A 26,858-nucleotide genomic window follows, 5' to 3' on the forward strand; every position below is an offset into this window, starting at 1 on the left:
TTTTACTTCTTATTTATTTTTTTCTCTTTTGAGACAGAGTTTCGCTCTTGTTGACCGAGGCTGGAGTGCAATGGCATGATCTCAGCTCACTACAACCTCCGCATCCCAGGTCAAGTGATTCTCGTGCCTCAGCCTCCGGAGTAGCTGGGATTACAGGCACCCGCCACCATGCCTGACTAATTATCCTTTTAGTTTTAACTTATTTTCTTGTTTTTAGTGTGAGACTCTTATAGATGGCATGTGTTTGGTTCTTACTTTTTTATGTCTTTTAATTGAAATATTTATATGATTTACATTTAATGTGTTGCTAATTTGATTGGGTTTAAATCTACCATCTTTCTATTTGTTTTCTATTAACCCTTCCTTTGAATTAAGTATGCTTTGGCATTCTATCTAACCTCCACTGTTGGCTCAGTCATTTCCTTATTGGCTTTGTTCTACTTATTTTACTGATTCCTTTATAATTATATATGCCTCTTTAACTTATTATAATCTACCATTACATAATATTATACCATTTCTCATATAATGTAAGACCTTTACAACAGTATTCTTCCATTGTCTCACAGTCATTTTTTTCTCTCTGACCGTTTTTGGTAAATTATATTGCTGTGTTTTCAAATTCACTACCTTCTTTTTCTTCTGTGTATAAACTACTGCTTATCTATCTAGTGAAATATTCATTTCTCTATATATATTTTATCTCTAGAAGTTATTTTTCGGTTCTTTTTGAAAATCCTCTGTTTCTCTCTCTATCCTTTTTTCATTTATGTCTTTGAATATAGGGCCTAGTTATTACAGCCCTTTTAATGTCTTTGCCTGCCAATTCTATCATTTCTATCATTTCTGGGTTTCTTTCTATTGACTGATATTTTTCTGGTTATGGGCCACATTTCCCTGATTCTTACTATGTCCAGTAACTTTTTTATTAAATGATAAATATTTATGAATTTAAATACTTGAATCCTTAATCTTCTTGTGTATCTTTAAAGAATGTTGGACTTCTTCCCAGAAAGCATTTTTGTTAAGTACAGATTAATTTGTTCAGTTGTAGGCTTAAACACTCCTTTCAGGCGTATCTAGAGTAGCCTTTATATTAGGCCCCTATCTCAGTGGTTTGGCCCTTCTGGGGTCACTGCTGATTGCTTTGTATATTTGGGTTTCTCCCGTCTTGCTGAAGGGAGCTTGTTGAACTCTTGGTCCTGTGTCAGCTCTGAGAATCTTTGTATTGCAACTCTCTGGTAACATTTTTTCCTTAGATGTTCTTCTCTGGTCTCAAAAAAAAATTTGCCCTGCTTCATGTAACGTTTTTATCTAGCTAAATGCTCAGGAGAACCCTATTCAGATTACTTTAGCTGTCTCCCTCTTCTCTGGAATTCTGCCCCATAAATTCTAGCCTTCTTGGCCTCCTTGCACTTTTTTCTATCTCTCCAAGTAAACAAGATTGCCAGGCTCTGTTTAAGTTCTTCCTCCTGTTACTGAAGTGGTAAATTTTTTTCTGGCTGAGAGCCTGAGTTGATGGTAGGACTCCCCTTATTTCTGTTTTCTTAGGGATCATAGTACTGCACTGCCTGTGTCTGAAAATAGTCCTTTCCAGTATTTTATGCTGTATTCTAATTGTTTATGGTGAGAGGATTGTCCTGGCACTGTTTACTCTCTCATGGTCAGAAGCAGAAGTTGAATCATTCTAGAATAGGTTTTAATGCTAACACCTTTGCAGAATTCAGAAGCTCCCAGGAAATTGTTTCTTAACACTTATCCATTGATGTACTTTTTCTCAGTATTGTTATAAATGAACTGTGTCTGCTATGGGAACTATTATTTATTTTTAAAATCAGAGAGCCCATTACAAACTCTAAATCAGAAACTGATCAGAAGAAAAGGATATATCATACTTAATAAATTTTATGAATCAGGAAAATTGATTTCTTGAGAATATAAAAATTGTCTCTATTATGAGATGCTAATTTTAAATATAAAATTATTAACATTCATTAGAAATATGAAGGAATAGCATTATCAGAGTGTAAGGACCAAAATAAATCATTTGATCTAGTCTTTCAAAATAGGAATTCTAAAATTTTAGAGAATAGCCATGTGGAATGTAGTTTGTGTTAGAAATTTGGCAAATGTTATCTGTAAAGGGCTAAATAATGTATATTTTGGACTTTGTAGGCATTTAGTTTCTGTAACAACTACTTAATTCTGCCTTTATGGTAAAAAATCAGTTGTAGACAATCTATAAACAAATGAGCTGGCTGTGTTCTGATAAAATTTTATTTATGGACCATGAAATTTGAATTTCATCTAGTTTTTATGTCTCAAAATATTCTCCTGTTGATTTTTTTCAACTCTTTAAAAACGTAAAAATTATTTTTACCTAGCAAGCCATATATAAGCAGGCGGCAGGTTGGATTTGAACTGTGGATAAAGGTTTGACAACCCCTACTTTATGATTTAAAAATCTCCTCAGTAAGCTGTCAGATTCCTAGTAGACCATTGTATTTCCATTCTATATGATGTTTTTTTCCTGAAACTATTCCCTACTATTAAGTTAAATAGCAAAGTAAATAAGATCACACAAATTTTAGCCTGTAGGGCTTTGAAAGATTATATAGTATCAAAGGTTTGAAATAATTTATAGTGTCTGAGTTTCTTCAACCAATTGGGAAATTTAGGCTAGTGTCTAATTTATCTTACTACCAAGCCTGCACATTTTATATTTTTCAATCATGCAAGGCTAAATTCCTTCCTCCCTATTTTTGTTTTATTATGCTTATCTTTTTAATGTTCCCAAATTAGTACATAGTTCTTTATCCTGAGTTTAGTCATTTTTGGATGAAGTTGGCTGGTTACTCATGAACAGAAAATCCCTTCACCTCATATTTAACTTAATGCTGTCCCCACCTACAAGATCCTGGATTTTTTTCCTCTTAGTTCACAATCTTGAGACTATAGCCTCTTTTCTGCATTACCTATGTTTCTATAATGTCTTTCACATAACCCTATTAGCCAGTTAGAATACAAAATACATTTCAAAGCATATTTTCTTTATTCTACCTGATGTCCTTTAGCGTACTGGCCAGTCCCCTGTTAGAATGCTCAGAATTTGTTTTCTAATATCTATCTGAAGCAGGATTGAAATATGTGCCCTACTGTTTTGTTTGGTGCTATATCCATAATGGTAATTCAAGTCCTACTTTAGAAGAATTATTATACATTTCATAGTTTATAACCATAAGTGTATTTTCTTTCCTTCCCCCTTAAGGTGTATAGTTGATGTTGTTCTTTACCAGTAGCCAAAATCCAGTACCATGAAAGTTCTGGAAGAAACTGCTTAGGTTTAATTTAGGTGAGTGCTGCTATTGCATCATAAATGGTTGGTGACATAGCAGCATGTGGCTGCATATTTGGGGAATACTTTTCTTGTTTGCATGTCTTCATGATGTTTTCCCAAAACATCGTAACACTGTCAAGAAATAAAACAGAAAGACAACTTCTTTCTTTTCTAATGCAGGGAGAGAAGAACTTTTGTTTTCAAATATGAAATAAAAATAAAGATTGGTACTGGCAGAAGCTTTGAATAAATGGCAAGTTAGAACCCAAACACAATTTCCGTTGTTAGTAAAATAAGTTAACAATTTAAAATGATTGTTATTTCATTGTTGTTATTACACAGGAATAATTAGTAAATAGGTTTAAAATCAGGCCAATTTTTAAATTTTGGGCATGGTAATGGTATGATATTTAAGATCTCGTCTCACAAATTGTTAGTTAATTGTTTTGATAATTTAGAAACATTTTTTCTAAGAGCATTATATACTTCTACCTGTCTTATGACATGTTTGCCTTATATCTGGAAAATTCTACTCCTAAATCTTTACGTGTGTCTGGCTCATTTTATTCAATTTCAACTTGGCATCATCTCCTCAGAGAGTTTTAGTTTATATACTGTCTAAAACAGCATCTTCACCTTCCCATTCTCTTTGTAACACTCAATTTTATTTTTTTCAGAACATTGAATATCTCTGAAATCAGTTTATTATTTGTCCATCTATCTGTCCTAGAAGGTAAACTCTATGAGAGCAGAGATCTTGCGTTTTTATTGTCTCTCTAGTACTTAGAACACTGCCTTTCACACAGTAGTTCCTAAGTATATAATTCATATATGGTTGTCTAGAAAGATGCATAAATAAAAGTATGTCAGCGGGCGTGGTGGCTCACACCTGTAATTCTGGTACTTTGAAAGGCTGAGGCAGGAGGATAGCTTGAGCCCAGGAGTTCAGGACTAGCATAGGCAATGTAGTGAGACCCAGTTTTTACAAAAAATGTAAGAATTAGCAGAGCGTGGTGGCATGTGACTGTAGTCTCAGCTACTCAAGAGGCTGATGCAGGAAGATTGCTTGAGCCTAGGAGGTCAAGGATGCAGTGAGCTGTGATCATGCCACTGCACTCCAGCCTGGATGACAGAGTGAGACCCTGCCTCTTAAACAAACAAACAAACAAAATAATAAATACTCATTGCTGCTTACTTGGTTAGAAAATAAAAAAATAAGAATAAAGAGAAAAAAATTTTAAAAAAGAACATATCCTCAATGACCTGTGAAATAATAAGCAGTCAAACTTATGTATATATTGGAATCCCCAAGAGGAAGAGAGAATATGGGACAGAACAATTTTTTTTAAGAAATAAGTGCTAAAAATTTCCCATATTGGCCAAAAATATAACTCACAGAATGAAGGTCAATAAACTCCAAGTAGAATAAATACAAAGAAAATCAAATCTAGACATATAATAGTCATACTACTAAAGTCCAAAGTTAGGCCACGCTTGGTGGCTCACACCCGAAATTCTAGCACTTTGGGAGGCCAAGGCAGGTGGATCACCTGAGGTCAGGAGTTTGAGACCAGCCTAGCCAACATGGTGAAACCCTATGTCTACTGAAAATACAAAAATTAGCCAGACGTGGTGGCTGGTGCCTATAATCCCAGCTATTCAGGAGGCTGAAGCAGAAGAATCGCTTCAACCCAGAGGGTGGATGTTGCAGTGAGCCAGTATCGTGCCACCTGAGCCTGGGCAAAAGAACAAAACTCCATGTCAAAAAAATAGAAATAAAGTTCAAAGATAAAGAGAAAATCTTCAAAATAGCCACAAAACAAAAGAAGCATTAAATACGGGATAGCAATAATATTACTGACAGCTGACAGAAAAATCGAAGACAAAAAATTATGGAATCACATCAGTAAAGAGTTGTAAGGAAGAAGAAAAAAAAAAAACTTTAAGTCAAAATGCAATATCCAATGAAAATATCATTGAAAAATGAAGGTAAAGTAAGACAATTTCAGATTTTAAAAACTTAGATATTTATTGTTAATAGCATACAGTATAAGAACTACTAAGAGTTTCTAAGGCTGAAAGGCAATGATACCAGATGGAAACTCAGTTCTACAGGAAGAAATGAATACTACCAAGAGTGATAAATACAAATGGCTCTTCTTTTTTTTTTTCCTCTGACACTTTCTTTTAAAAAAAGCTGACTTTTTAAAACAAAAGTTGAATAGTATCATTATGAGGTTTTGTAATATATGTAGAAGTATAATATATGATCATACTAGCAAAAGAATATTATAATAAATAGAATTACAGTCATCCTTGGTGTGTCCTCAGGAGATTGGCTCCAGGACCACCCCCCATGCATACCAAAATTCATAGATGCTCAGGTTATTTATATAAAATGTGGTGTTTGCATATAATCTATATACATCCTCTTGTATATAGTGTACAGTAACTCAGTTATTTTCCTTGTGTTTGGTGTTATAGTGAAACAAATTAGGGGTTGGGTCAGTTTTGAACATGCATAAAATGGATGCCCAAGAATCAGAAATAAGTAGAGATGTATTTAATTTTGGGTGATTTTTTAAAAACCAAATTAAAAATCGTACTTGAGCCTAAACTAAAACTGCAAAGTGGCTAGTGAAGTATTTACATTTGGAGATACCTGCTTTCAATATTTTAGAAAGGTTATACTGAAGTTGGACATTGTGGCCCTTAGTATCATATTTTTATGACATTCGAGTTTAATGACTTGTCATTCAATTAATATTCATAAACTTCTAGTAGAATAAGTCTCTACAAAAACAATCAAATGAAGACTTAGAAAATCTCAAGTGCATCAGTGCTCTTTCGGGTCTTGTAAGTTACTGATACTTTGGTATGCCATGGGGAGGTCTTGAGTGTGTGAGGTTCTATGCGTATCTCCACCTAAGTAAAGAAGATATTTCTTAAATGAATTAGGTGAATTATAACTGTTGAGTGAGGGTGATATTAGGAATATCTAAGAAAAGATGTCCAATATATTTGAAACTATATTACTCTCCTGTTTTGCTCTGTTTTTTTCTCTTGTAGTTAACATTGCTGTCTTCAGAAACTAAGGAATGAGAGTCAAGGAAGAAAGGACATTCGTCTTAGAAAGACCCAAAGCACCTTGAAATTTGGAAGGAATGTTATGCCAACTGCTAAAACCACCTTTGTCACCAGAATGAATGAAGTGTTTCAGATTTAAACGGTAAGCAGAATTCTCCTAACATGTTACATTTCCACCAAGAATTTTAGATGACTGGAAAGAATTTATTTTTAAGTTTAAATGTTTAACTTACATGCCAAACTATAGATAAAGCTTAAAATTTTATAACTTACTTAGTGTAATCAGACTTTGGTCCTTAATGTTTGCTCACAAGAGTTTTTTTCCCCTAGTTATAAACTTAATTTAGAAATGTAAGATTATTTGAGAAAGAATATGGAAAATACTAGTATATTTATTAGTCCGTCTGATGCAGGGCAGGTGAGCCCCAAAGCAGAGCTTAACCCATGAGGGAACTTGGCTTTGCGAAGGCAAATTAAAGGGCAAGCCAGAGGTAGAAAAAAACAGCTTTATTGAACAGGCAGTGTTACAGCTCCAATGGTATCACAGCTCTTTGACTGCTCCTGCAGAGCAGGGGTACTTTTGCAGCTCAGGACAGTTTTGCAGTCATATTTATACATTCTTTTAACTGCATGGAGATTAAGGGATGATTTATGCAGAAATTTCTAGGGAAAGGGTAATAATCATTGGGTCATTGCCATGGAAAGAGGCAGTAACTTCTGGGTGTTGCCATGGCAACAGTAAATTCACATGGCATGATTGAAGGCTGCTGTTCCCCCTGACATCACCATTTTAGCTAGTCCTCTATCTTGTCCAGTGTCTGAGCCCCACCTCTGGAGTCAAGTCCCACCTCCTACCTCTCATCCTTCAACAATTACTTTTTCGTTTCATAGAAATAATCAAGTAACATAGGTAGTAGTTCCTATTCAATATACAAAGGGTTTTTTGGTGTTATTTTTTGAACTTTATTTCATGTTTTGTCTTCCTTACTTGACATCTAGTCTCTACGTATCTTAATACAATCTTTATTTACTCTTTTGCCTCTCTTTCTTTCTACCTTTTGAAAATCATCTTGAAATAATTGGGAGTTATAAAATCCAGAATAGTAAAGGAGAGGGAAATTTTAAAGGATTATAAGATTTTTTCTTCTTGTGAAATTGAAAATACTATTTGATTTCAAGTAGAGTAGAAAGCAATTATATGAAGGCTTAAGATTCTTTATCATTCTTAGATCCTCTTAGTCTTAGGCCAGAATTATTTCAATGCATGTTTTGTAAAGATTCAAATATTTCCAATTTTTAAATGAAATCCTAGTGAACAATTATAACTCTTACTCATTGGATTTCTATTAATTTGATTTTGAGAGATAATCATTTGTTTGCTTGAGTCACTATGTCTTGATAGTGAATGGGTATGATGGACTGAAACTAGTTTCTTGCTTTGAAATGCAGGAGATTTGAAAAGTCAATCAAATAGCATCATGTACTAGTTCTAATGATTCTAAGGAATGCAGAACCTGTTTCATGTTGATAAGTATAAGGCAGGAGAAATTATATACCAAAGAATGAATGTTCTAATTATTCTTCCCTGTACTAACATTAAGCTTGATTTAAAATATCTTGGACAGGGCATGGTGGCTCACGCCTGTAATCCCAGCACTTTAGGAGGCCAAGGTGGGCGGATCATGAGGTCAGGAGATCGAGGCCATCCTGGCTAACACAGTGAAACCCCATCTCTACTAAAAATACAAAAAAATTAGCCAGGCATGGTGGCAGATAACTGTAGTCCCAGCTACTCGGGAGGCTGAGGCAGGAGAATGGCGTGAACCCAGGAGGCGGAGCTTGCAGTGAGCTGAGATTACGCCACTGCACTCCAGTCTGGACAACAGAGTGAGACTCTGTCTTTAAAAAACAAAAAACAAACAAACAAAACAAAAATTAGCCGAGTGTGGTGGCGCGTGCCTGTAATCCCAGCTACTTGGGAGGCCGAGGCAGGAGAATCGCTTGAACCCAGGAAGCAGAGGTTGCAGTGAGCCAAGATCGTGCCACTGCACTCCAGCCTGGGTGACTGAGTGAGACTCCATCTCAAAAATAACATAACATAACATAACATAACATAACATAACATAACATAACATAAAATATAGTAGTAGTAATGTGTACTGAGTGCTTACTATATATGAAACATTGGGATTAGTTTTTAATATGCTTAGTCCATTGGGCCTAAACTGGGTGGCTTGAAAACGACAGAAATGTATTTCTCATGGTTCTGAAGGCTGGGGAGTCCCAAAGTACCAGCTTATTTAGTATCTGGTAAGTGCATCTACTTTATGGTTCATAAATGGTGTCTTTTCACTGTGTCCTCACATGGCAGAAGGGTCAAGTGAGCTCTCTGGAGTCTCTTTTATAAAGATTCTTACTAATCCCATGCATGAGGTCTCTGGCCTCATGATATAATCACCTGCCAAAGGCTCCATCTCAAAATGACAACATGTTGGGGATTAGGTTTCAACATAAGAATTTTGAGGAGGACACAAACATTCATTCAATGGAATACAGATTATCTTTAAACCTTACAAATCTGCTTGACAGTAGGTCTTGTTATTAATGTTTCCATTTTATATATGAGGAAATCATTCTCAAAGTTAAGTAAATTGTCCAATATCAAATGACTATTTAGAGGTACAGCTAAGCTTGTCTGACTCCATAACCTCATCTCTTAACTACCAAAGCTCATTTGAGAAAATAATAGATTGGCCAGGTGCGGTGGTTCACACCTGTAATCCCAGCACTATGAGAAGCCAAGGTGAGAGGATCACTTGCCAAGAGTTTGAGACCAGCCTGGGCAGCATAGCAAGAACTCCATCTCTAACAAAAAAAAAAAAAAAAATGTAATACTACCAAGGAAATATTTAATAATATCAGTTCTACACAAATTATGCCAGGAAATAAAAGAAGGTTTAACACTTCCCAACTCATTTTATTAAATCAGTAGTATTGTGATATCAAAACAAGTCAAATAGATTACAAGAAAGAAAACTACAGGCATAGACAAAAAATCTTCTAGAAAATATTGGCAAATCAAAACCTGCAATACGTAAAAATGATAATGCGTTATGAAAGTAAGTTTTATCCCAAAAAATTCAAGGTTGTTTTAATCTTCAGAATGAATCAATGCAATTCACCATATCAAGACATTAAAAGAATGGGAGGCTAAGAAGAGGGGATCATTTCAGGTTAGGAGTTTGAGACCAGCCTGGCCAACGTGGTGAAATCCTGTCTCTACTGAAAAAAACAGATAAAAAACTTAGCCAGGTGCGGTGGCACACACCTGTAATATCAGCTACTCTGGGGCATGCTGAGGCCCAAGAATCTCTTGAACCCAGGAGGTGGAGGTTGTGCCACTGCACTCCAGCCTGGGTGACAGAGTGAGACTGTCTCAAAAAAAAAAAAGAAGAAAAAAATTTAAAAACCCATATGATTACTCAGTGGTTAGATACTGCATTAATTCATAATTAAAAATCTCAGCAAACTAGGAATTGAAGGAATTTCCTCAGCCTGGTAAAGGGCAAAGAGAACTATCATACAGCTGATGTAACACTTAATGGTGAAAAAGTGAATGCTTTCTTCCTAAAATTGGGAACAAGACAAGGTAGTCGTATCAAGTTCAGTAAAGCAATAAAAGAAATAAAAAAAAAAAAAAAGGAAAGAAATCAAAGGAATGCAGATTGAAGAGGAAGAAGTAAGCTCTCAGTATTTGCAAATGAAATCATTTTCTATGCACAGAATCCCGGAGAATCTACCAAAAAGTCTACTGGAACTGATGATAAGTTGTGAATTAGTAAAGTCACAGGATTCAAAATCATTATATAAAAATCTATCATATTTCTTTTTTTTTTTTTTTTTTGAGGCGGAGTCTAGCTCTGTCGCCCGGACTGGAGTGCAGTGGCCGGATCTCAGCTCACTGCAAGCTCCGCCTCCCGGGTTCACGCCATTCTCCTGCCTCAGCCTCCCGAGTAGCTGGGACTACAGGCGCCCGCCACCTCGCCCGGCTAGTTTTTGTATTTTTTTTTTTAGTAGAGACGGGGTTTCACTGTGTTAGCCAGGATGGTCTCGATCTCCTGACCTCGTGATCCGCCCGTCTCGGCCTCCCAAAGTGCTGGGATTACAGGCTTGAGCCACCGCGCCCGGTCTATCATATTTCTATACACTATGTTTTTTTGAGACAGAGTCTCGCACTGTCACCCAGGCTGGAGTTCACTGGTGTGATCTTGGCTCACTGCAACCTCTGCCTCCCATGTTCAAGCAATTCTCAAACCTCAGCCTCTTGAGTAGCTGGGATTGCAGGCTCCCACCACCATGCCTAGCTAATTTTTTTTTATTTTTGGTAGAGACAGGTTTCACTATGTTGGCCAGGCTGGTCTCGAACTCCTGACCTCGTGATCCGCCTGCCTCGGCCTCCCAAATTGCTGGGATTACAGGCGTGAGTCACCATGCCTGGTCCTTCTATACACTATTAATTAATAATTGGACATTGAAATTATAAAATTTACAATAGCATTTACAATAGCACCATGAAACACAAATACATAGATAAAAATTTTTTTAAATGTGCAACATCTGTGCTGATAATCTACAAAGCACTCATGAAAATAATCAAAGAAAATCCCAATAAAGAGATATTGTGCTCAACTATTGGAAGAGTCAATATTGGAGTTGTTTTTTGGTTTGTGACAAAGTCTTACTCTGCCACCCAGGCTGGAGGTCCAGACTGCTCACTGCGGCCTCAACCTCCTGGACTCAAGTGATCCTCCTACCTCAGCCTCCTGAGTAGCTGGGATTACAGGCACAAGCCACCATGCTTAGTCAATATTAAGATGTCAGCTCTCACAAATTGTTCTATAGATTGAATAAAATACCTATCAAAAGTCCAGCAGGGGCCGGGCGCAGTGGCTCATACCTGTAATCCCAGCACTTTGGGAGGCCGAGGCAGGCAGATCATGAGGTCAAGAGATCAAGACCATCCTGGCCAACATGATGAAACCCCGTCTCTACTGAAAATACAAAAATTAGCTGGGCATGGTGGCACGTGCCTGTTGTCCCAGCTACTCAAGAGGCTGAGGCAGGATAATCGCTTGAACCTGGGAGGTGGAGGCTGCAATGAGCCAAGATTGTACCACTGCATTCCAGCCCAGTGACAGAGTGAGACTCTGTCTCAAAAAAAAAAAATGTCTAGCAGATTTTTTTTATAGGAGTCAACAGACTGATTCTAAAAATTTTTTGGAAAGGTAAAGGAACTAGAAACCCAAAAACAATTCTGAATAGAAACAAAGTAGGAAGACTCACACTACCTGGTTCAAGACTTACTAATCAAACTGCAGTACTTGAGCAGTATATTGTCATTAAAAGGATAAAGAGATCTGTAAAACAGAATAGATAGTCCAGAAGTAGACACACACACATTCAATTGTTTCTTAACAAAGATGCAGAGGTAATCTAATGAAAAAAGATGAATTTTTTCTTTTTTCCTTGAGACGGAGTCTCACTCTGTTGCCCAAGCCAGGCTGGAGTGCAGTGGTAAAATCTTGGCTCACTGCAGTCTCTGCCTCCCGGGTTCAAGTGATTCTCCTGCCTCAGCTTCCCAAGTAACTGGAACTACAGGTGTGTGCCACCATGCCTGGCTAATTATTTTGTATTTTTAGTAGAGACAGGGTTTCACCATGTTGGCCAGGCTAGTCTTGAACTCCTGACCTCAGGCAATCCGCCCGCCTTGGCCTCCCAAAGTGCTGGGATTACAGGCATGAGCCACCGTGCCTGGCCAAAAAGATGAGTTTTTTTCAACAAATGGTACAAGAACAGTTAGACATCCTTTTTTTTTTTTTAATTGTTTGAGACAGAGTCTTGCTCTATTGCCTAGGCTGGAGTACACTGGCATGATCATGGTTCACTGCAACCTTGACTTCCTGGGCTCAGGTGATCCTCCCACCTCAGCCTCCAAAGTAGCTGGGATGGTAGGCATGTGCCACCCTGCCCAGGTAATAGGCATCCATTTAAGACCAAAAACAAAAAGATACAAAAGATGCTTGGCCTATACCTGACATAAGCCTTGGAAATAAATGAAAAAGAGTAGATTATTAAGAGATTCACTTTGTACAAGTGGGGAAGAAATAAGACTGTGAAGAGAATCGAAACATTGAAGTGGTGGGGGAATTATTGGAAGAGAGTTCAGTGTTTTGACTGAGGGGCATTATGTATTGTAGAAAATGTGTGTGTATACATTATGAATAAATTTTCTTTTATTCCACTTGCTTATTAAGCACCTTACAATTCACAGAACATTGTGTTAGACTGGGAGGATGTTATAAAGGTCCTTTGAGGCCGGGTATGATGGCTCACACCTGAGGCTAAGGCAGGTGGATCACTTGAGGTCAGGAGTTTTGAGACCAGCCTAGCCAACATGGTGAAACCCTGCCTCTACTAAAAATACAAAAATTAGCTGGGTGTGGTGGTGCATGCCTATAGTCCCAGCTACTTGGGAGGCTGAGGCACGAGAATTGCTTGAACCCAGGAGGTGGAGGCTGCAGTGAGCCGAGATTGTGCCACTGCAGTCCAGCCTAAGTGACAGAGCAAGAGTCCGTCTCAAAAAAAAAGAAAAAAAAAAAAGTCCCTTGAGGAAATCATATATAAGTAATAACAAAACACTGATAAATGTTATTATAGTTGGACCAGGAGAGCCCAGAGGAGAGGGCAGTAAATACCTATACTCATCCCTATTGGCTTCCCTAGCTAGCCCAATGAGCTCCAAGTGCAGAAGGGAACTAAAGGCTGGAGTATTCTGAGCACTGAAAAATGTCAATAGATCCACTGTTCCTTTGAGGACTTTGAGAAATTGTTGTTAATTTGATAGCTAAACTCCAATATGGGATATCTTCCATCTGCTGCCACTGAAATCTGTGATAATTACCTCAGTCTCAAAGAATAGACAAAGTTTCTTTTTATCCTCCTTTTGCTGTCATTTGGTCTACTTTAAAGTGGGCTCGTCTTTCTCTTGCCTGTAGTTGCTAGCCATTCCATACAGTCTCTATCACACAGCAAAGGTATTTTTTTAAAGACTACCAAACTCTGTAGGAATGAAAGATAATTTTTTTCATAAAGGAGTCGTCATCATATTCTACACAGAGAAGTAAGAGTTGAATGTGACTACTTTTGCCAACCATCTGTGGGTTTCTTTTTCTTTTTCTTTGTTTTGTTTTGTTTTGAGAAAGAGTTTTGCTTTTGTTGCCTAGGCTGGAGTGCAGTGGCGTGATCTCAGCTCACTGCAACCCCCGCCTCCCAAGTTCAAGCAATTCTCCTGCCTCAGCCTCCCGAGTAGCTGGGATTACAGGCATGCGCCACCACGCCCGGCTAATTTTGTATTTTTAATAGAGATGAGTTTCTCCATGTTGGTAAGGCTGGTCTAGAACTCCTGACCCCAGGTGATCTGCCCGCCTCAGCCTCCCAAAGTGCTGGGATTACAGGTGTAAGCCACCATACCTAGCCCATCTGTGGGTTTCTGGTACACATTCTCATCTCTCTTTGAAGGATTATTCATTGCAGCTTGTACTCACACTTTCCTTAAAGCAAGAACTACTTTTATTTTCCCTCGGCCTTCTATCACATAGCAAGAGCGTTGGTGGAAATTGTTTTTCCGTAAAAATAACTGTGCCACCTACTCTTCCAATGCTGCTGATTAAGAAAATCATTGATCGATTTTTCCTGGGGAATAAATTAAGCTTTTTCCTGAGAGTGGAAAGAAATAAATGATGGGATGTAAAGAATGAAGATGGCTGTGTTTTATGAGGAAAATGTTTATGCAGTTGCCATGGAAACAACATGTAGGCATTCAAAACAGGAGCTTATGATATCTCTGTATTTGTCAAATATAAATCAGATATGAGTTTCTCATTCTTGGCTCAAGTTTAGTCTGACACATGGTTATGTAAAATATGCTCCTGCTTTAGTGTATTTGCTTAATATTTGCAAGAATCTAGCAATACACTGGCTGCCATGTTTTAAAATCATATACTGGAAGCATAGAAATAAACTAGGGAAAGCATTTCTCGGCAAATAATTCCTAAAAGATAGCAGCAAATCCCATTGTGACTTTCATAATTAACAGAGGTAATTAATTTTTCTTAATTGAAACATATTCACAATGTTGGGCCTAGTTAATTGGTACAAGCTAATTGTGAGTGATGTCAAATGCTGAATATGCATAGTTTGGTGGTTTCTTCTTCTTTAATATATGTGATTTCATTTCATAAGTAGAGTAAGGCACAATAGGCAGTGTTTCTGAATGATTGTTATACTTTCCTGTTGGAAGACATCAGTTGACTTGAATTTCATGTGTTATAAGTGAGGCATGATAGAAAGCTAGAGAAAGCGTACATGGATTTTGAGGATATGGAGAATTTGACAAATTTTCCATAGCTTGAACTTTTTTTTAGTAACTGATTCCAAAGATAATACAGAAAATGCAAACCATACCTGCAACTACTGCCTTTTAATGGACACAAACTGAAAATAGGAAAATCTAAAAACAGTTAGAATAGACCCCTTTCGTGGAAAAAAAGTGATACCCTCTTAACTCCAGTTCTTTATCCTTTCTTGCCACCTTTGTTAGCGATTTCATAGCCCACCAGTTTATCATCCTGTGTATTTTCTCCTGTTACATTTCCTCAAAGGCATGGACTTTGAGCAGATAGCCTAGAGGCTTAATGTCTTATTAAAGCAGTAATTGTTTAAATAGTGCACCGTAATTTAATGAAACCAAATAGAGATTGGTGGGAAAAGGCTAATTGGAGAAGGCTTTTCAGAGGAGTTAAGTTTTAAGTCAAAATTTAAAAGGTGAAAGACCTTTCTAGAGGGCATTTTAACAACATGTATTATCAAAACTTTAAATATATATATATACACACACATGCATAAATATATGTGTGTTTGTGTGTATACTGTTTGATCCAATAATTGTACTTCTAACAATTTACCTTAAGGAAATAAAGATGTGTGCAAATATTGAATTAGGAGAATATTTACTAAACCCTGTTTATAATAGAGAAATATGGAACATACTGTAAATACTAGAATTCAACATCAAGTTTGAAGGATTGGGTAATTAATGTTAAGATAAATCCAGAAATTGAGTGTGTAGCTATTTGAAATGATATTATAGAAAAATATTGATGTGGAAAAATATTTGTTATATATTATTCAATGAAAACAGCGGGAGTTTGATTGGAATAGTATTAAATGTACAGATTAGTTTGAAGAAAATTGACATCTTTACTATGTTGGGTCTTCCAGTTGAACCTAGTCTATGTCTCCATTTATTTTGGTCTTCGATTTGTTTTATTAGCATTTTATAGTTCTCAACATACCCCTCCTATTATTGGCTTTCTTAGATTTATACCCAAGGATTTCTTTAAAAATTTTCTTTATTTGGAGCTGATCTGAAAGTAATTTTTTTTTTTTTTTTTTTGAAACGGAGTCTCGCTCTGTCGCCCAGGCTGGAGTGCAGTGGCCGGATCTCAGCTGACTGCAAGCTCCGCCTCCCGGAAGTATTATAGTTGTATTTGGAAATGAATTAAAACTTTTTTAAGAATTCACGCCATTCTCCTGCCTCAGCCTTCCGAGTAGCTGGGACTACAGGCGCCCACCACCTCGCCCGGCTAGTTTTTTTGTATTTTTTAGTAGAGATGGGGTTTCACCGTGTTAGCCAGGATGGTCTCGATCTCCTGACCTCGTGATCCGCCCGTCTCGGCCTCCCAAAGTGCTGGGATTACAGGCTTGAGCCACCGCGCCCGGCCTGAAAGTTTTTTTTTTTAATTTTGGTTTCTATTAGTACACTGCTTGTATATAGAAATATAATTGACTTTCCTATGTTGACCATGTATCCTGCAATGTTAAAATACTTATTAATTCTAAGAAGTTTTTTGTAGATTCCTTGGGATTTTTCACATACATCGTCGTGTCATACGCAAATAGGTATAGTTTTATTTTTTCCTTTCCAATATATGCGTTTTACTTCTTTTTCTTGTCTATTGCATTAAAACTTTCAGGATATGTAGAAGAGGAATGATGATAGTATAGGCATTCTTGTCTTGCACCCTCTTCAGGAGGAAGTAGTCACTCCCACTATTAAATATGATGTTAGCTGTAGTTTTTTTTGTAGGTGCCCTTTATGTTGAAGTTCCCTTCTATTTCAAGTTTGCTGAGAGTTTTCAGTATGAATGGCTGTTGGATTTTGTCAGATTTTCTATATCAATTGATATGATCATATGGATTTTATTTTTTGAGCTGTTAATATAGTGGTTTACATTTACAGATTTTTAAAAAAATTTTAAACTTTCCTTATACTCCCAGGATGAACCCCACTTGGTTGTGATGCATTATGTTTTTTACATACAATGGGAATATTTTGTTGAGATGTTTGTGTTTATGTTTATGAGATATATTGGTGTATAGTTTTTATTGATTGTTTTAGTACTGTTTTACCTTTTTAAAATTTTTTTTTCTGCCAAACAAATTATACCAAACATTTTGCCTGATTTTAGCATCATGATAAAGCAGATCTCATAAAATGAACGGGAAGTATATCTTCGTCTTCTGGAATAAACTGTTCAGAATTGAAATTTTAATTTGCATGTCACTGAAAAATAATGACATTGAATACTCTTCCATGTGCTTATTGGCTACAGAATTTGTTTTTGAGGATTAGTGTCAGACTTACCATGTTAATATATATTGAATTCAGCCAGAGTTGGGCCCTCTTAAGGTTTAGTTTAAGTCTAAATAAAGGTGGTGTTGTCAGTTTTACTGTGATTACACCCGTGGATTTACTTTTACAATAAAGTTTTTAAAACTGAGGCTGTATTGTTTAATGTATATGATCATTAATAATTTATGAACACAAACTTTTTTTCTTGAGACAGCATCTTACTCTATTGCCCAGACTTATGGGCACCCTCAACCTCCTGGGCTCAAGCAGACCCTCCCACCTCAGCCTCCCAAGTAGCTGGGACTAAAGACACAAGCCACTACACCGGGCTCATTTTTTTAATTTTTTGTAGAGACGGACTTCCTATGTTGCCCAGGCTCGTCTTGAACTCCTGGGCTCAAATGATCCTCCCACCTTGGGCTCCCAAAGGGCTGAGATTACGGGTGTGAGCCAACACACCCAGCCAAACCAAACATTTGTAAAGAAACAAGAGAAAATAATTTTTCTCAAATGTTGAAATAGTGAAGTATTATAGTTGTATTTGGAAATGAATTAAAACTTTTTTAAGAATTCAATGAATATTACCTATTAAGAAGTTGTTTTGCCAAATGGCATATGAATGTTTCTGAATGACACAGATGATAAAGATATGAACATTTACTTGTCAGCAAATGGGCATCACTGTGTTTTGCTAGTATCTAAGCATTCCTGAAATTGGAGCTGTCTCCAGCTGGTTGTAATTAGGTTTGGACTGTTTCCTGCCTGGAAGACACTAAAGTTTCTTTAATTCCTGGGATCCACAGCTTTCTAGTTATTCTTACTTCCGGCAACTTAAAAGTGCTCATCTATTTTTCGTAGTATTTGAAAAAATACAAACAGCAACATATAATTAGGTTGCCATTATTATTGACAGATTTTACTCTCTCAAATTTGGAAATGTAGAATTGAGCAATCGTGTGATATCCTAGAGAGTGGTCTTTGAAAGATGCATTGAAAGGAGAATGTTAAAAGAGCCCAGGAGGTATGGTAATATGTGACGGAAGTACTCTGTAAATCCCATAATCGTGCTCAGTTTGTAAATCTGGTAGTGATTGTCAGCTCCTGTAACATTTGGAATTAAATTTTAGTCACTGTAAGATTTTGATGTATGAAGGGATGTCCTGTTTCACTTGATCTTCCTTTATGCCATGTTTTTCATCTACTTACTTATACATAGCATTAGGAGAGCTAACATTTAATAAGCATATGCTATTTACCATGCATGATACTAGTCTCTCTTCTTATATTATCTCTAGTCCTCATCACAATTTTATAAACCCAGTTTACAGCTGAAGAAACCAAGGCTCAAAAAGTTGTTTTGCCTAAAGTCTCTCAATTTAGTAAGTGGTGGTTTGAACTCAAATTAGTCTGTTCCCTAACCTGCAGTTATTCTTCTGCTGTACCAGTGTTTCTCACCCTTGTTTAATTAAAATAGAATTTCTGGGGTTACACTTTGACGTTTGAGCAGCTTCTCAGGACAGTAATGTGCATCTAGAGTTAGAAACTACTGGATAAACACCCCCTGCTTACTATTATGAGATCATACTTCAGTAGAAGGGAAAGTATAGTAAAAAAGCACATTTTCCCTTAAGAGTATGTACAATATTGTCCATTTATCTCTGCCAAAACATATCTTTTTGAAACTTCAGTACAAGATGGTACATTGAGAACATGCTGCAGCCTCCCTTTGCTACTACACATTCCTAAAAATAATCCTCCTCTCCCTCTATAGAGAATATATAGTACCACTTAAATACAACTGTGATAGGAAACAGCAAAACGTGCCAAAAACCATGGAGAGCCTTTGATAAATGGCACTGGAATACAGATAAGAACTATAATCTAAAATATGTATAGGATTGGAATACTGCAAAAGGTATGAATGGCTATTTGGGGATGCTTTATGTCTAGCCTCCTGGACAAACAGACATGTAGAACTACCTCTCCCTACCTTTACAGTTTTTCTTGGTGTCTGATGTGCAAAAACAGGAAATCTGGGTGCTTTAAAAGCCACGGGAGTACTCCCAATGTTGTCAATATCCAGAAAGGATAGGAAACCCCTAGAACACTATCCATTTTAACTACCTAGTGGCACATCTTTCTCCTCCGACTCATGCTGCTGTAATCACATACAGCAGTCACAGACTAACAGGGTATTTCTAAAGTCCAAATAAAGATAGGGTCACAACCCAGAATCACGAAATATTTGAAGAAAACTAATATCATGAAGAAGAGTACCAAACTATACAAATGGAAGAACTAATGCCCAAGGGATGAGTTAATAAAGGAAGCAAAACAAGACTTTAGAATAAATATAATTACTGTCATCAGAGACGTGGAGGATGACACTGCATTCATCAAAAAAGAAAACTTTAGGGCTTTTTGAAGTTAACAATTCAAAAGAAAGGACAAACAATTAGGAAGACAAAAAAGGCGAGTTGAGAGACACTGAGGATAGATAGAAAGAGTAGTAACCAGAAATAATCCTATAATTACCAATGCTGGATGCAAAAAAATAGTGGGATAGTATCTTTCAAAATTCTTTGGGAAAATAATTTTGTACTTAAGAGTTCAATACCTGTCCAAATTATAAAACTGACATTTTTTTTAGACATGCAATACTCATGATAAGCATAATTACTAGATGAAAAGAAACTATATTTAAGTTCAAAACCATTAGGGAGAAAGAAAAATGGAACATAGGAAATTCAGTAAAGGTAACATATAGAAAATATAGAAGCTATAAGAAAACATGAGAAATAGAAATGCAATGTAGAATGGTTGCATTCACCTATTAAAGGGTAGCCTCTCAAATTAGTTTGAATAAATGTTTGCTGTTTACAAGAAGCACATAAAACATAGACTAGAAGGTTAGGAAGAAGATTAATCAGGCAAATAAAATGTAGGCATAGTAATAGAATTCAAAGCAAAAACTCATTCAATTGAAAGAAATGAAGATACATTTCATTATCATCTTGGTAAATTGTTTTATAAATATTAATTCACTTAGCAATATAGCTTTGATATAAAGAGAAGAAAGCTAATAATTTTTTAATTTGATGAAAACCAAGATCATAGTGGGAGATTTTAGCACACATCTTTCAGAAGTTGACAGAACAAAGTAGAAAAAAATAAACACATGTATTTATGTAACATGAGCAGTGAATGAGCTTAATGTAATTGATATGTAGAAATAAACATTCATTTCAGATATACAGGAAACATTCACAAAAATTGATCAAATGTTAAAACACATGAAAATGTAAACAAATATTAAAAGAAACAAAATTATACACACCATGTTCACAGACTATAGAAGGTAAAACTGGAGATTTAAAAGAAAAAAAAAGTCGGCGCGGTGGCTCAAGCCTGTAATCCCAGGACTTTGGGAGGCCGAGACGGGCGGATCACGAGGTCAGGAGTTCAAGACCATCCTGGCTAACACGGTGAAACCCCGTCTCTACTAAAAAATACAAAAAGCTAGCCAGGCGAGGTGGCGGGCGCCTGTAGTCCCAGCTACTCGGGAGGCTGAGGCAGGAGAATGGCGTAAACCCGGGAGGCGGAGCTTGCAGTGAGCTGAGATCCGGCCACTGCGCTCCAGCCTGGGCGACAGAGCGAGACTCCGTCTCAAAAAAAAAAAAAAAAAGAAATAAAAAAAAAAAGTTTAAATTTTAGGAATAAAATAAAATGGGAAATAACAAACATTTTAGAAATGTATGATGCCAAGAGCCCTACATATGAAAACCTGTGGGATGGTGTCAAAATGTACTCAGAAGAAATTTATAGTTTTTAATGCATTTCTTAGAATATTAGAGAAATTTGAATTTTTAATCATTTTTATAACTTTTTGTACTTTATCTTGTAGAAATATTTTAGGATTTACAATCTCTTTTAGTGAAATATTTATCCAAAAGTAATTAATATCTTCAGTGTTACTTGTTTCTTCTGTTTAATTCATGTAAAATTAAATCTCATTTTAAAAACTGCATTCATAGTATAAGCCCACTTTTAAAAAAATTATTTTCTAGCCAGGTGCAGCCACTCACACCTGAGTAATTTATAAAGGAAAGAGATTTATTGACTTATATAGTTCCACGTGGTTGGGAAGGCCTCAAGAAACTTAATTATGGCAGAAGGTGAAGGGGAAGCAAAGCACCTTCTTCACAAGGCAGCAGGAAGGAAAAGTGCCAAGTGAAAGGAGAAGACCCACTTATAAAACCATCAGACCTCATGAGAACTCACTCGCTATCACGAGAACAGTATGGGGGAAACTGCCCTGATGATCCCATCACTTCCCACCAGGTCCCTCCTGTGATACATGGGGATTATGGGAACTACAATTTAAGATGAGATTTGGTTTGGGACACAGCCAAACCATATCATTCCATCCCTGGCCCCCCGCCAAATTTCATGTCCTCACATTTCAAAAGACAATCATACCATTCCAACAGTCCCCCAGTCTTAACTTATTCCAGCATTAACTCAAAAGCCCAAGTCCAAAGTGTCATCTGAGACAAGGCAAGTTCCATCTGCCTATGAGCCTGTAAAGTCAAAAACAAGTTAGTTCCTTCCAAGATACAATGGAGGGAATAGGCATTGGGTAAATATACCCATTCCAAGTGGGAGAAATTGTCCAAAACAAAGGGGCTATAGGCCTCATGCAAGTCTGAATCCATAGGGCAATTATTAAGTCTTAAAGTTCCAAAATGATCTCCTTTGACTCCATGTCTCACATCCAGGTCACACTGATACAGGAGGTGTGCTCCCATGGCCTTGGGTAGCTCTGCCTCTGTAGCTTTGCAGGGTACAGCCCCCCTCCCTGCTGCTTTCATGGGCTGCCATTGAGTGTCTGCAACTCTTCAGGTGCACAGTGCAAGCTGTCAGTGGATCTACCATTCTGGGGTCTGGAGGATGGTGGACCTCTTCTCACAGCTCCACTAAGTAGTGCCCCAGTGGGGACTGAGTGGGGACTCCAACCCCACATTTCCTTTCCACACTGCCCTAGCAGAGGTTCTTCATGAGGACTCTGTCCCTGCAGCAAACTTCTGCCTGGACATCCAGGTGTTTCTGTACATCCTCTGAAATCTAAGCAGAGGTTCCCAAACCTCAGTTCTTGACTTCTGTGTACCCACAGGCTCAACACCATATGGAAGCCACCAAAGCTTGGGGCTTGCACCCTCTGAAGCAATGGCTCAGGCTGTACGTTGGCGCCTTTTAGCTGTGCTGGAGCTGAAGCAGCTGGGATACAGGGCACCATGTCTCAACATAGCATAGAGCAGGGGGACCCTGGACCCAGCCCACAAAACCATTTTCCCCTCCTCGGCCTCCAGGCCTGTGATGAGAGGGGCTGACATGAAGGTCTCTGATGTACCCTGGAGACATTTTCCTCACTGTCTTGGTGATTAACATTCAGCTGTCCATTACTTATGCAAGTTTCTGCAGCTGGCTTGAATTTCTCCCCAGAAAGTGGGTTTGTCTTTCCTATTACATCTCAGGCTGCAAATTTTCCAAACCTTTATGCTATGCTTCTTCTTGGACACTTTGCTGCTTAGAAATTTCTTCCGCCAGATGCCCTAAATCATCTTTCTCAAGTTCAAAGTTCCACAGATCTCTAGGACAGACGTGATGCTCAAGAGTCAGCTTTGCTACAGTTCCCAAGCCCTATCTCTACCTGAGACCACCTCAGCCTGGACTTAGTTGTCTATATCACTATCAGCATTTTGGTCAAAACCATTTAACAAGTCTCTAGGAAGTTCCAAACTTTCCCACATCTTCCTGTCTTCTTCTGAGCCCTCCAAACTGTTCCAACCTCTGCTTGTTACCCAGTTCCAAAGTCACTTCCACATTTTCAGGTATCTTTACAGCAGTCCCCCATGACCTTGGTACCAATTTATTGTATTAGTCAGTTTTCACATTGCTGTAAGGAAATACCTGAGACTGGGTAATATATAAAGGAAAGAGGCTTAATTTACTCATAGTTCCACATGGCTGGGAAGGCTGCAGGAAACTTAAAATCATGGTGGAAGGTGAAGGGGAAGCAAGGCACCTTCTTCACAAGGTGGCAGGAGAGAGAAATTACAAGCAAGGGAAATGCCAGATGCTTATAAAATCATCAGATCTTATGAGAACTCAGTCACTATCATGAGAATAGCATGGAGAAACTGCCCCTTGATCCAGTCCTCAAGGGAGGATTGGATCTCTTGAGGCCAAGAATTCAGGACCAGCCTGGGCAACAGAGCAAGACCCTGTCTCAAAAATATATATATATATATATTTTAAATTAGCTGGACATGGTGGTCCATACCTGTAGTCCTAGCTACTCAGGAGGATGAAGCAGGAGGATCTCTTGAGCCCAGGAATTCAATGCTGCAGTGAGCTATGATCTTGCACAAATTTTTTAAAAATTAAATTTAAGAGATGTTTAAATTTTAAACTAAAAAAATGTTCTGTAATCTCAGTATCTCTCCAATTCTGTGTGTTCATCCATTCATTTCTATATATACTTAGAGAGATGTGTGGAATGGTACTCCACTAATGTTAACACCTTTTCTTTCTGGGTAATGGGACATTGGTTGGTTTATTCCTTTTACTATTTTGTGCTTTTATGTATTTCTTACATTTTTCAGGGAAGCATGCTTTATTTTATAATAAAAATTAAGTTATTTGCTTAAATAAGTAAACAATTATATTAAAGATTTTAAAAAAGAATGATAAAATAATTCAAAGAAAATAAAGGACCAAATGAATAAGGATGAATGCAGAAATCCAACAGCAATGTTCATTAAAAGATAACTAAAATAGATAAATCTTGGCAAGTCTGAAAAAGAAAGAAAATATATTAATTGATATTGGTAATTAAAAAAGGAAGCACAGCTAAAAATACAGACATTTATAAAAGTATAAGAACTTTTATATATAAGTTTACACTAATAAATGTGAATGCTGTCCGGGCACAGTGGCTCACGCCTGTAATCTCAGCACTTTGAGGGGCCTGAGGTGGGAGAGTCACTCAAGTCTATGAGTTCAAGACAAGCCAGGGCAAGTTGGCAAGACCCCATCTCTACAAAAAATTTAAAAATTAGCCAGGTACAATGACACCCACCTATAGTCACAGCTACTTGGGAGACTGAGGTGGGAGGATCACTCAAGCCCAGCAATTTGAAGCACAAGGGGGCTGTGATCATGCTACTGCCCTTCAGCCTGGGCAACAAAGTGAGACCCTATATCTTTCAAAAAAAAAAGTTTTAATAAATATGTTTTATTCAAATTGTAATAAGGAATGGTAAAAACTCTGAATTAACTAATAATTATAAGAAGGAACTGTTGTTAAGTGTGATGTCCAAGTGGAGATGTCAAGAAGACGGTTACATAAAAAATACTAGAGTTCAAAAGAGAGAAATGGACCGGAAATAAAATTTGGGAGTAATAAAACATAAATTAGATGATATACAGGCAGGATTGGATAAAACCCCTAGGGCAAGAGAATGGATAAAGACGGGAAAAGGGAGATAAGGGATATTTCTGGTCACTCCAACACTGAGAAATCTAGTACTGAAGAAGCCAATGAAACAGGCTAAGAAGGAGCTGGCCAATGAGTTGGAAAGAAAACCAGAAAAGTGTGGTAACCCTGAAGCTAGAGAAGGAAATATTCCAGGAAGGATGGAGTGATCAACTATATGAAATGATAATAAAAGGTTTGATAAGGTGAGAACAGAGAATTGGCCAGTGGCCTTAGGGGAAATATAGTGTTTGGACACCTTAATTAGCAGAGTTTTGGTGAACTGATGGGAACAAAAACCTGAACTAAGTGGATTGAGGAGAAAATGGAAGGGAGAAAGTGAAGGGAATTATCTGGAATGGAGAAACTGGTGATGCAAAAGAGAAAAAAGGACCTGGCACAGTGGCTCACACCTGCAATCCCAGCACTTTGGGAGGCCGAGGCGGGTGGATCACTTGAGGTCAGGAGTCCAAGACCAGCCTGGCCAACAATGTAAAACCTCGTCTCTACTAAAAATACAAAAAATTAGCTGGGCGTGGTGGCAGGTGCCTGTTACCCCAGCTTCTCAGGAGGCTCAGGCAGGAGAATCGCTTGAACCCAGGAGGCAGAGGTTGCAGTGAGCAGAGATCACACCATTGCACTCCAGCTCTGGGTGACAAGAGCAAGACTGCATCTTAAAACAAAACAAAACAAAAAGAGAGAGAAGAAAGGTATTTCAAGAACGTTCCTTGAGAAGTTACAAGTGGATGAGATCCTGGCCACAAGTAGAAAGGTTGTCCTTAAAGAAAAACATGAACACTTCTTCCATTGTAAAGATAGAAAAGGCAGTGTGTGTGAGAGTAGATACAGTTAGGTTGGTAGAATCTGTGGGAACATGAGATGAAATTCATCTGGTTGGATCCATTTTCCCACTGAAGTATGAGGCTAAGTAGCAAGTGACCTGGGGAAGGGATGTTGGAGATTTGAGAAGACTAGAAGATTGGTGAAACTCTTATCTCAAAATGGAAAGGTAAATATATAGAAAGAACTGATTGGATTCTGTATCTGACAGTGTTAAATTCCCATTTGAGATTTGTGGTAATAAATTTTAAGTGAGCACAGTGTGTGTGTGTGTGTGTGTTTCCTGGCACTGTTCATCTGCTCAGAAGCAGGTTTAGTGTAAGCTTATGGTTGGGTTGGCATTTTACTAGTAAAGAAAGGAGAGTCAAGAGAGTCTTTGCAAAATGGAAAACTGATGATTGTGCATGGATTTTAATATGAGTAAAGAGGGAAGTGAGAATACTGATTAAAATGATAAGGGCAATGATTTTATATCTCAGTGAGATCCAGGAATTATTGGAGTAAGCCTCGACATTTTAAGCAAGCATCTCAGGTAAGTATGATTCCTGTGGGCTGTGGGCCACTCTTGAAGAAACATTCACAATTGCTTTGGGTCATAATAGTAGTATTAAAGTAATACCTGTGTTTTGTTTTGTTTTGTTTTGTTTTCAATTTCACAGTATACCTATTTAAACATAGTCAGAAGTACTTTTAAGAAAATGAATTTGTGTGAGTGTGTAGGAAGATATTGATTATCAAGACTTCGGTAGTGAATAGACAACTGCTTGGAGGAAATGAGTGTAACAATTGTTCTATTATAAATTTAGCTTTTAAAATATATTATTAGATGAACAGCTGTTGCATTCTACCTCCATATATTACAATTTCATGTTCAATTAATTACTCAAATATTTAACCCATCATTTATTTCTGGAAGTTTGAATCTATATTTATTTTTCAAATTTGAAATTTTTGCCCATATCTGAAAAGAAAATTATACTCTAAAACTTTTTTTACTACAAGAAAATTCTGATCTTTCAGTTTAATTTGGACAGCTTACTAAAGTGAAGATGTCATCTTTAATTACCTGAGTTATACCTAATTATGCAGGTGCAACTTGTTCTCAGTAAAACTTTTGTCTGATTTTAACTACTTCCCTTTGCTTGCAAAGCTATTGCAATTTTCTTATTAAATTCAGTTTGCACCTGTCTTGAAAGACTTGATGAAAAGTGGACAGAGTAGGTTAAACCAGTAGAGATTCCTTTTTTATTGAAACCCATTTATATGTAGCGTTTATTTCTGAGCTTCACTGAAGAAACATCATG

At 37.3% G+C, this 26,858-nt stretch overlaps 1 protein-coding gene across 2 annotated transcripts in view; it reads left to right on the top strand.

Annotated features, from left to right (window-relative positions):
- Positions 1-26,858, top strand: part of PEAK1 (pseudopodium enriched atypical kinase 1) — a 317,451-nt gene that overhangs the window by 162,512 nt on the left and 128,081 nt on the right. Inside the window, exons 2-3 of one of the 2 annotated variants that reach the window (XM_033189293.1) lie at positions 3,269-3,352; positions 6,407-6,566. The gene's annotated coding sequence lies outside the window, so the exon portion shown is untranslated. The remainder of the gene's footprint in view (positions 1-3,268; positions 3,353-6,406; positions 6,567-26,858) is intronic. The other variant, XM_033189292.1, reaches the window with a different exon arrangement.

The sequence above is a fragment of the Trachypithecus francoisi genome, unplaced genomic scaffold (genome assembly GCF_009764315.1).
Source record: "Trachypithecus francoisi isolate TF-2019V2 unplaced genomic scaffold, Tfra_2.0 Lachesis_group3, whole genome shotgun sequence".
NCBI lineage: Eukaryota > Metazoa > Chordata > Mammalia > Primates > Cercopithecidae > Trachypithecus > Trachypithecus francoisi.